General features: G+C 40.5%; 1 long non-coding RNA gene across 3 annotated transcripts in view; it reads left to right on the forward strand.

Annotated features, from left to right (window-relative positions):
• Nucleotides 1–7966, forward strand: part of LOC125925562 (uncharacterized) — a 27003-nt gene extending 19037 nt beyond the window's left edge. For 2 of the 3 annotated variants that reach the window (XR_007458878.1, XR_007458875.1), the window contains exons 3-4: nt 800–1621; nt 4976–7966. This is a non-coding gene — a long non-coding RNA (uncharacterized LOC125925562). The remainder of the gene's footprint in view (nt 1–799; nt 1622–4975) is intronic. The other variant, XR_007458876.1, reaches the window with a different exon arrangement.
• The last annotated feature ends 1287 nt before the right edge of the window (nt 7967–9253 follow it).

Below are 9253 nucleotides of genomic sequence, written 5' to 3' on the forward strand. Positions count from 1 at the left end.
TTCTTCTTCTTCTTCTTCTTCTTCTTCTTCTTCTTCTTCTTCTTCTTTTTCATGGTTTTCCTCTTTTTTTTTTGTATTTTTTATTTAATTAATTAATTAATTAACTTATTTTTTTAACATTTATTTATTTTTGAGACAGAGAGAGACAGAGCATGAACGGGGGAGGGTCAGAGAGAGGGAGACACAGAATCTGAAACAGGCTCCAGGCTCTGAGCTGTCAGCACAGAGCCCGACGCGGGGCTTGAACTCACGGACCGCGAGATCATGACCTGAGCCGAAGTCGGCCGCTTAACCGACTGAGCCACCCAGGCGCCCCTTTAATTTATTTTTTAAATTTATATCCAAGTTAGTGTATAGTGCAACAATGATTTCAGGAGTAGATTCCTTAATGCCCCTTACCCATTTAGCCTATCCCCCCTCCCACAACCCCTCCAGCAACCCTCTATTTGTTCTCCATATTTAAGAGTTTCTTATGTTTTGTCCCCATCACTGTTTTTGTGTTATTTTTGCTTCCCTTCCTTTATGTTCACCTGTTTTGTATCTTAAAGTCCTCATATGAGTGAAGTCATCTGATATTTGCCTTTCTCTGACTGACTAATTTCAGTTAGCATAATACCCTCTAGTTCCATCCACATGGTTGCAAATGGCAAGATTTCATTCTTTTTGATTGCCGAGTAATACTCCATTGTGTATATATACCACATCTTTTTTATCCATTCATCCATCGATGGACATTTGGGCTCTTTCTATAGTTTGGATATTGTTGATAGTGAAAGTTCTTTTCCTTCTACCATCATAGGTTCTCTGGCTGAGGCCCTGCAAATTAGACTGATGAAAGACGAACGAGAAAAACAAGTTTGTTAATATGCGAATCGTGTATATATGTGGGAGTACTCAGAGATAAGTAACTCAAAGGGATGATTAGAACTTGGGCTTATATAGCATTAAAAAAGTTTTTTTTAGTAATCTCTACACCCAACTTGGGGCTTAAACTCATGACCCTGAGATCAAGAGTCACACACTCTTACCATCGAGTCAGCCAGGTGCTCCATGGCTTATATAGCATCTTAACAAAAGAACAATAAATGTTTAGAGAAGTGATAAAACAAAGGAATTGAGTTTCTAGGGCAGCAAACTGCGGGAAGGCAAATATATGGGGAACTAATGGAACATAAAATTAGTAAAATTTGTCATGGAGATTCCACTGGTGTAGTCTCCGAGCTGGTAAGGGTATAGAATTATCTCTAGTCATTAACTTCTGTTCTTTCTGGTTGAGAGAAGATGGGGAATACCTTTATGAGTTTACGTTTTGCTTTTAGGCAAATAGGGGGAGGAAAGAAAGCTTTTTTTTATACTTGATTCTTCTCAGTTGCCTTCAGCTCAAAATAATCCTGATGCCAAAATGATATGTTTTGAAGTGGTGTGTTCTGCTACCCTTCAGGTCCCAGGGAGATTAACACTTCAAGACATCTCTTATCTTGGACGTATTCTGATGTCCTCAAAAGAAAATGTGACTGCATCCAAATGCTGTGATGGCTCCCCAGTTGTGCATTGTGACATTGTGCCAACATCAGAGATGGATACTACTGCAGAGTGGAGAGGTTCTGAGAAGCAGAAGCATGTAAGTAGGACATCATAGCAAATTACATTTTTTGCCAGATCCTTTCAGATAGATGAATGCAAGGGATTCTTACATAACAATGACCATTTGCCAGTAGTGTGGTGCATCCATTTCTTGCTTCTCTTCATATTTCAGTGAGTGGTTCCAGAATCACTCATGAATTAGTTTAGCACAGTGTTTGCAAAGCTTTGGAAACATTTATGAATATTAATTTATATTGTATTTAAAGTCCTCTACATGTATGCCAAGACCTGATATACATGAAATATGCTGTTAACATTGTCAACTAGATGAAAAAAATTGGCAACTAGCTGGACACTGAATGCTAAAATCATGTTAGTTTTATTAAAAAAATTTTTTTTAATGTTTATTTATTTTAGAGAGAGAGAGTGAGAGAGTGGGGAAGGGGCAAGGAGGGTGCGGGGGACAGAGGATCTGAAGCAGGCTCTATGCTGACAGCAGCAAGCCCAATGCAGGCTTGGACTCACAAACTGGAAGATCATGACCTGAGCTGAAGTCGGAAGGCAGCTATGCTCACCACTATACCACCAACGCTGCACAACCTGAGCTGAAGTCAGAAGCTTAAGCCATTGAACCACCCAGTTGCCCCTTAGTTTTCTTTCCTTCCTCCCTCCCTCCCTCACTTCCTTCCTTCCATCCTTTCTTTTTAAATTTTCATAACAGTGTTTAATAAGGGAGTACCTGGCTGGATCAGTCAGTAAAGTGTGTAGCTCTTGATTTTGGGGTTGTGAGTTGAAGCCTCATGTTGGGTATAGAGATTACTTAAAAACCTTAAATATATATATATTTAAATATAAATATATTTATATATATATATATTTAAAATAAATAAATAAATATATTTATATAAAAATATAAATAAATATTTTATATAAATAAAATAAATAAATATATTTATATATATATTTAAAACCTTAAATATATATATATATATATATTTACTAAGATTTAATTACATTTTATTACTCATTGCTGTTATTACAATCACTCATGTCACCCGACATCCTAAGTAGTGTTAGAAGTCTGATATTGAAAAAAATAAAATGAAAGAAAGAAAAAGAATGAACGAACCCTGGTAATGTGCTCCTTATAAGGAATATACCCAATTATGTGCTAATATAGGGAAAATTCAAAGTTTTGTGAGTGTGTAACCAGCTCCCTTTATCTTCACTGTTCCCTTCAAAACCAAGAAAACATATGGGTGTAGAGACCACATAAGTTTTCAAATAAGCTGAAATTAGAATTTTGTAGCATTGAAATGGAGTCTTTTCACCAAAGTACAATATAACTTGAAATGGGAAACAGCAATTGGACTCTGCCCAAATCTGTTGACTAGCATTAAGATTGGGCTAATCTTTCTTAGGTGGGAACACTACAGAAGAAAGTCCCACAGGGACTGGCAGTTGAGACACTGTCAGGCAGTTATGAAAATTCATTTTACCTTTGCTGAACATTTGTATGTTGAGCCAGCTGCCTCTGACAGCACAAAAGTTCTAAATTTGACACCTTGAAAGGCTGGTGTCGAAGTGCAAAACCAAAGGCTGCAACAACCTGACTTTGATACAGTGAATGGAACCAGAGTGCACCTGCACTTAAATTCTTTAAATTTCAGCCCACAGTGGGCTCTAAACATTCCTGATAATGTTCCTGTTCAGGTTCCCTTTTTGAAGGCTCCATTTATGGGGATAGAACATGCTCCATACAGGTGCTTCCAGCAGATGGCTCTTGCCCTCCCCTAAACTTACAGCACAGCCATTGCTTAAGTGCCCCCTTGAAAAAGGTCCAAAGAAAGATATGTAAGCCCATCTATGACATTACCACTTCACAGAGGCTGCAGAGACCCCAGGCCTGAGGGAGACTCACCACATGACATGATCTCTCCATTCCAGAGCTCCAAGGCTGATGAGACCTGCAGCTGGTGGGTGGGAACTCACACCTCTAAGGTCACTGCTCTGGAAGGCCCTATGCTTTGGTGTGGGAATTTATTACTAAGTGGGGTGCATTGACTCCAGCTGGTTCCCACCCTACAGGAATCCCACAGGGGACTAGGTATCATTTCCAACTTGTATTTTCCAGCTGTGTGATGACCGGTCAGTCTAACAAGGAAGTAGGATGCTTCAGTGTCTGTGGCTTTAGTTCAGGTGCTGTGTGGAAGAAGCCTAGAGAACTTAGGTCAGACAAACAGTTAACCAAAGTGATGTAGGGCCTGGCCTAATGGTGCTCACTTTCACCAGTAGATGCAAGCTCATGTGAAGCACCTCAAACCTAGCAGGTCACATGAGGCCCTAAGAAGCAGGACCATTGGCATCCAGGTCTTTCTGTCTACATGTAGGCAATCTGCTGCCACCTTGGTGGAAAAATTTCTCAAGTGGTACCCTTAGTACTGTACTGTGCCACCTTTCTTCTGCTACTTTCTCTTCCAAGGTCCTGGAGGAGTAACTGTCTTTCCCAGCACACAGTGTTGGTGGAGGGTCTGGAACCAGGCAGCTAAGAGGTATGGAGACCACTGGAACACAGACAGTTCCTCTTAGGTTTGCTGTGATATGCCCATTGTCACCTTGAGTGAGCTGCAGACACTGACATCTTACCCAGCCCTGTTGGACTTTTGCTGTCTCAGCTTGCAGCTCTCTGGAGGACCAGAGTTGGTAGTCCTGACCAATTGAATATTGGTGCATGCAGATGTCACTAGATGCCAGACCCAGCCCTGTCCTTCGCCCCATGGGCCTCTCTTTTTCTGAAACCACCATCCCCAGAGAGTTAGTTCTCCTGGGATATTCCCCAGACCCTTTGGCCAGCTTTTCCACCTTTCCCTTCTGGGGTCAATACTTTACAGTGTCTACAACCAAAATATCTCCCCACCAGGAGAACTTTCACCATACACTGGTCATTTAGAACCCTTCTTCATTTGTGGACATCCATGGGCCTTATTCCACTTCACCTTTCTGGTAGGCTGTCTTGGTCTTAAGACAGTACATGTCTCCAACCTGTGTAAATGGATCATCCCTTTGGCCCTGAAGACTATTAAACTGACCCCCATTTGTTTTTTTAGACCTAAGCCCTTCAGCTCAGATTGTCCTTTCCTCAAGGTCCTTGATTACGAACCCATCTAGGACTGGAGTAACTAACCGACCTTTCCCTTTTCAAGGTAGAAGTTTCTTTACATTCTTTCCTCGGGCTACTTTGTTAAAGCGCATTTCAAAATAAGGTATACATTTTCCTTTGATGTTTAGTTTTAGCAGTTTTATCAAACAGTATTTTTCTCTTGGAGCTGCCCTGGTATTATGCATTTCTGAACCAAACAACTCATATCTGATTGTTCTATCAAAAAAATAGGTTTGACATTAGCTGCAATGGAACACCACCTCAAAGCCTGTCCTCTTTGAACTCTCCTGCTTGGGCCTCAGCTGCTGCAGCAAGGAAGCCTAGATAAGGCCATATGGAGGAGAACTGAAACCTTTGGGCAGCAGCCCCAGCTGAACTTCCAGTTAGCATCTGCCACCAGCTGTCAGCTTTGGGAGTGAGGTCGTTTGGACCTTTCTTCTGCACATCACAGAATGGGAGTCCTTTTCCAGATGTACTCCATGTGTGAGGTTTGGAAAAAACACGTATTAGTTGATAATATTGCAGTGTGATGGAAAAAGAATGGCAAATAAGATCTAGCAGAGAAGAATGCCAATAGGATCCCTGTGAGGTGGGCATTCCAGACAGCAAGAGGGATGGATGTTCCAAGAGTGGGCAAGCTTGAGGAGAGCAAAAAAGACACCTATTATGATGAAGTCATAGGTATTGAGCTGGAAATAAATAAGGACAGGTGGCTAGGTCCGAAGACTAAATAGAGATTTCTTGTGGCAGAAAGATGAATACCCAATACTTGTTAGAGGTGATTGGTTTAGAAAGGGTTTTACCTTATCCAGATACTTGAAGAACCATTTATATAAGAGGCAAAGAAAAGAATGCCTAACAACACTATTACTAAATTATACTTGAATTTAAAAACAAAGCCTCTTTCATTCTTAAAAGTACCCATTTCAAAAGTTTACATTGCCCACCAAACAGTCTTTATTTTTTTATTAAAGTTTATTTTATTTATTTATTTTGAGAGAGAGAGCAGGGGAGAGGCAGAGAGAGATGGAGAGTGGGAATCCCAAGCAGGCTCCACACTGTCAGTGCAGAACCTGATGCAGGGCTCAAACTTACAAACTGAGATCATGACCTGAACCAAAATCAAAAGCCAGACACTTAACTGACTGAGGTACCCCTCAGTAGCAGCAGTTTTTAAAGGATAATTTGGACCATGCTCAAATAGAGCTCTGCAAATTTCTTATTGCACTTTTCTTTACTTGAGAGAGAAACTGTTTGCACGAACATGAAACAAACCTAAAACCTGGACCTTCACAGAGCTTTCACTCACCCAAATAAATGCATTTATTTGTTATTCTTAGCACTTAACCTAATAATACCCCCTGGGTTATATACAACATTCTTCTGAATATCTACAATGTAGCAGTTATTTCTGAACATTTACTCCTGGAAATTCACAGGATGAACAAGTTTGCATGCCGTAGGATTTCTGAAAACCATCTTGGCAAAAATAAAATAAAAATAAGTGAGGTAGGGCACCCGGGTTGTTCAGTCAGTTAAGCATCGGACTCTTGGTTTTGGCTCAGGTTATATTCTCATGGTTTGTGAGTTCAAGCCCCACGTTAGGCTCTGCACTGATAGTCCGGAGCCTGCTTGGGATCCTCTCTCTCCCTTTCTCTCTACCCCTTCCCTGCTTGTTCTCTCCCTCTCTCTTTCTCAAAAAAAAAAAACTTAAAAAGTGAGGTAATCATTTCACAGTATATACATATGTCAAATCATTATGTTGTACATCTTAAAGGAATACAGTGTTCTATGTTGATTATATCTCAGTAAAACTGGGGGAAAATGAATGAGGGCTTTGGAATAAAATTGGAACGTAATTTTACTAGCTAAGTATTTAGTCTGTCTTGGCTTAACTACGGTGACAGTATTCTAATATTAACCTCAATGAATCCTATTCCAAGAATATGGTAGTTAATGGTAAATAGGGCTGGAAGGAAGTTCCTCATAGGTGGAGATTTTTACGAAACCAATTAGAGTCTCAAAGTTCTATTTTTCTAGAAACATCAAAAACTATCAGGATGTGTTGAATTTTGATAGTGACTCTTGAAGATGTTTAGAAATGAAATGCACTGGTTCTTTAGTTGTATGTATATTATGGTGGATTTAATGAAAAGAATCTTCTCAGGTCAAAAGCATATTTTCCTCAAATCTATCTTAGTTCCTCAACTACCTTGACATCCCAATTAAGAGCAGGGAGAAAATCAAGGAGAAGACACAGGGAAAATAAAAACTAATACAAAAGGAATACAGTGATGTTTTACATTTGTATCCCAGCATTCTTCATTTGCCCTCATTTTTTGCTGACAATAATAAAATCTGAAGCATGCAGTCTCACATAGTGAGTAGCTCAGTCACTGTAACCTATTATGGTAATACCTGCTCATAATTCATCAGGGGACCACAAGAAATACAGAACTACATGCTCACAAAAACAGCAGCTAGCCTTTAAAAAAGAAGCAAAAAAAAAACCCAAAAACAAAAACAAAAAAAGGAAAGGAAACAAAATGTATGGGGTCATTTCTTCTCCAGAGAATAAAAAAAGACTAAAATATATCAACTGATGGCAGAATATGAGAATTCATTACTCTTCTGTAAAATTTACAAAAATATTTGCATGCTAAAACCTATCAGAGTTTATTAACAAGCTGTCATTTATTGAGCACCTACTAGATACAGAGCACTTTTACATGTCAGTTGGGGTTACCATTCACAGTTCTAAGCCAGAGTAGCAGGGACTGTGGTCATAGGCATACTTGTATGTATGTAACATAACTGTTACAACAACTCCTTTGGAAATAATACAAAACCCAATGCAAACTGGCTTAAGAAAAAGAATTTATTGGGTTACACAATGCAAAATTATTTTCAATAAAAAATAGTTTTGATTTTTTTTCCTTTTTTCTTAATGTTTGTTTGTTAATTTGTTTAGAGTGTGCACAAGGAGCAAAGGGGCAGAGAGAAGGAGAGACAATCCTGCACAAGTGGGGAAGGGGCAGAGAGGAGACAGAATCCCAAGCAGGCTCTGTGCCATAAGTGCAGAGCCCAATGTGGAGCTCGAAGTCATGAACTAGGAGATCATGACCTGCGCTAAGATCAAGAGCCAGATGCTTAACTGATTGCACCACCCAGGTGCCCCAAAAATAGTTTTTGAAAATAAATTATTATTATTGTTTCAATGTCTATATTTTCTAGAGTCCAATGGACTTCAGAACATCAAAAACTGATTATGTAGTTTGCTATTAGTATTATGAGCAATTGAAAAACTCATTTATTTACTTCTTTATTTTTAAATGTTTATTTTTGAGAGAGAGCAAGCGTATGTGCGCATGAGTGGGGGAGGGGCAGAGAGACAGGGAGACAGAGAATCCAAAGGAGGCTCCAGGCTCTGAGCTGTCAGCACAGAGCCCGATGTCAGGCTCAACCCCACAAACCCTGAGATCATGACCTGAGCTGAAGTCGGATACCCAACTGACTGAGCCACCCAGGTGTCCCGAAGAACTCATTTTTTAAAAGTTTATTTATTTTGAGAGAGAGTGGATGAGAGCACAGGCAGGGGAGGTTCAAAGAGAAGGAGAGACAGAATCCCAAGCAGGTTCCACACCATCAGCACAGAGCCTATGAGATCACTACCTGAGCTGAGATCAAGAGTCAGACACTTAGGGACCCCCTGGGGTGGCTCAGTGGGTTAAGGTCTTTGACTTTGACTTTGGCTCAAGTCATGACCTCATGGTGGGTCCAAGCCCCATGTCGGGCTATTTATGCTGACAGCTCAGAGCCTGGAGCCTGCTTCAGGATCTGTGTCTCCCTCTCGTTCTGCCCCTCCCCCACTCACATTCAGGCTCTCTAAAAAAAAAAAACCAAACACACACACACACACACACACACACACACACACACACAAAACATTAAAAACAAATCACTCAATCAGCAACTGACCAAGCCACCCAAGGCACGCTGAAAAACTCATTTAAAAAAATTAAAATAAAATTTAATGTTTATTTTTATTTTTTAAATTGTTTTTTAACGTTTATTTATTTTTGAGACAGAGAGAGACAGAGCATGAACGGGGGAGGGTCACAGAGAGAGGGAGACACAGAATCTGAAACAGGCTCCAGGCTCTGAGCTGTCAGCACAGAGCCCGACGCGGGGCTCGAACCCACGGACCGTGAGATCATGACCTGAGCTGAAGTCGGACGCTCAACCGACCAAGCCACCCAGGCGCCCCTTAATGCTTATTTTTGAGAGAGAGATAGAGCGTGAGAAGGGGAGGGGGAGAGAGAGACACACAGAATCCAAAGCAGGCTCCAGGCTCTGAGCTGGCAGCACATAGTCTGATGTGGGACTTGAACCCACTAACTGAGAGATCATGATCTGAGACTAAGTTGGATGCTTAACTGACCACCCAGGCACCTCAAAACTTTTTTTTTTTTTTAATGGCCAATGTGGGGCTTGAACTTAAAACCTCCA

Source organism: Panthera uncia, chromosome D4, assembly GCF_023721935.1.
Source record: "Panthera uncia isolate 11264 chromosome D4, Puncia_PCG_1.0, whole genome shotgun sequence".
In the NCBI taxonomy this organism is placed as follows: domain Eukaryota; kingdom Metazoa; phylum Chordata; class Mammalia; order Carnivora; family Felidae; genus Panthera; species Panthera uncia.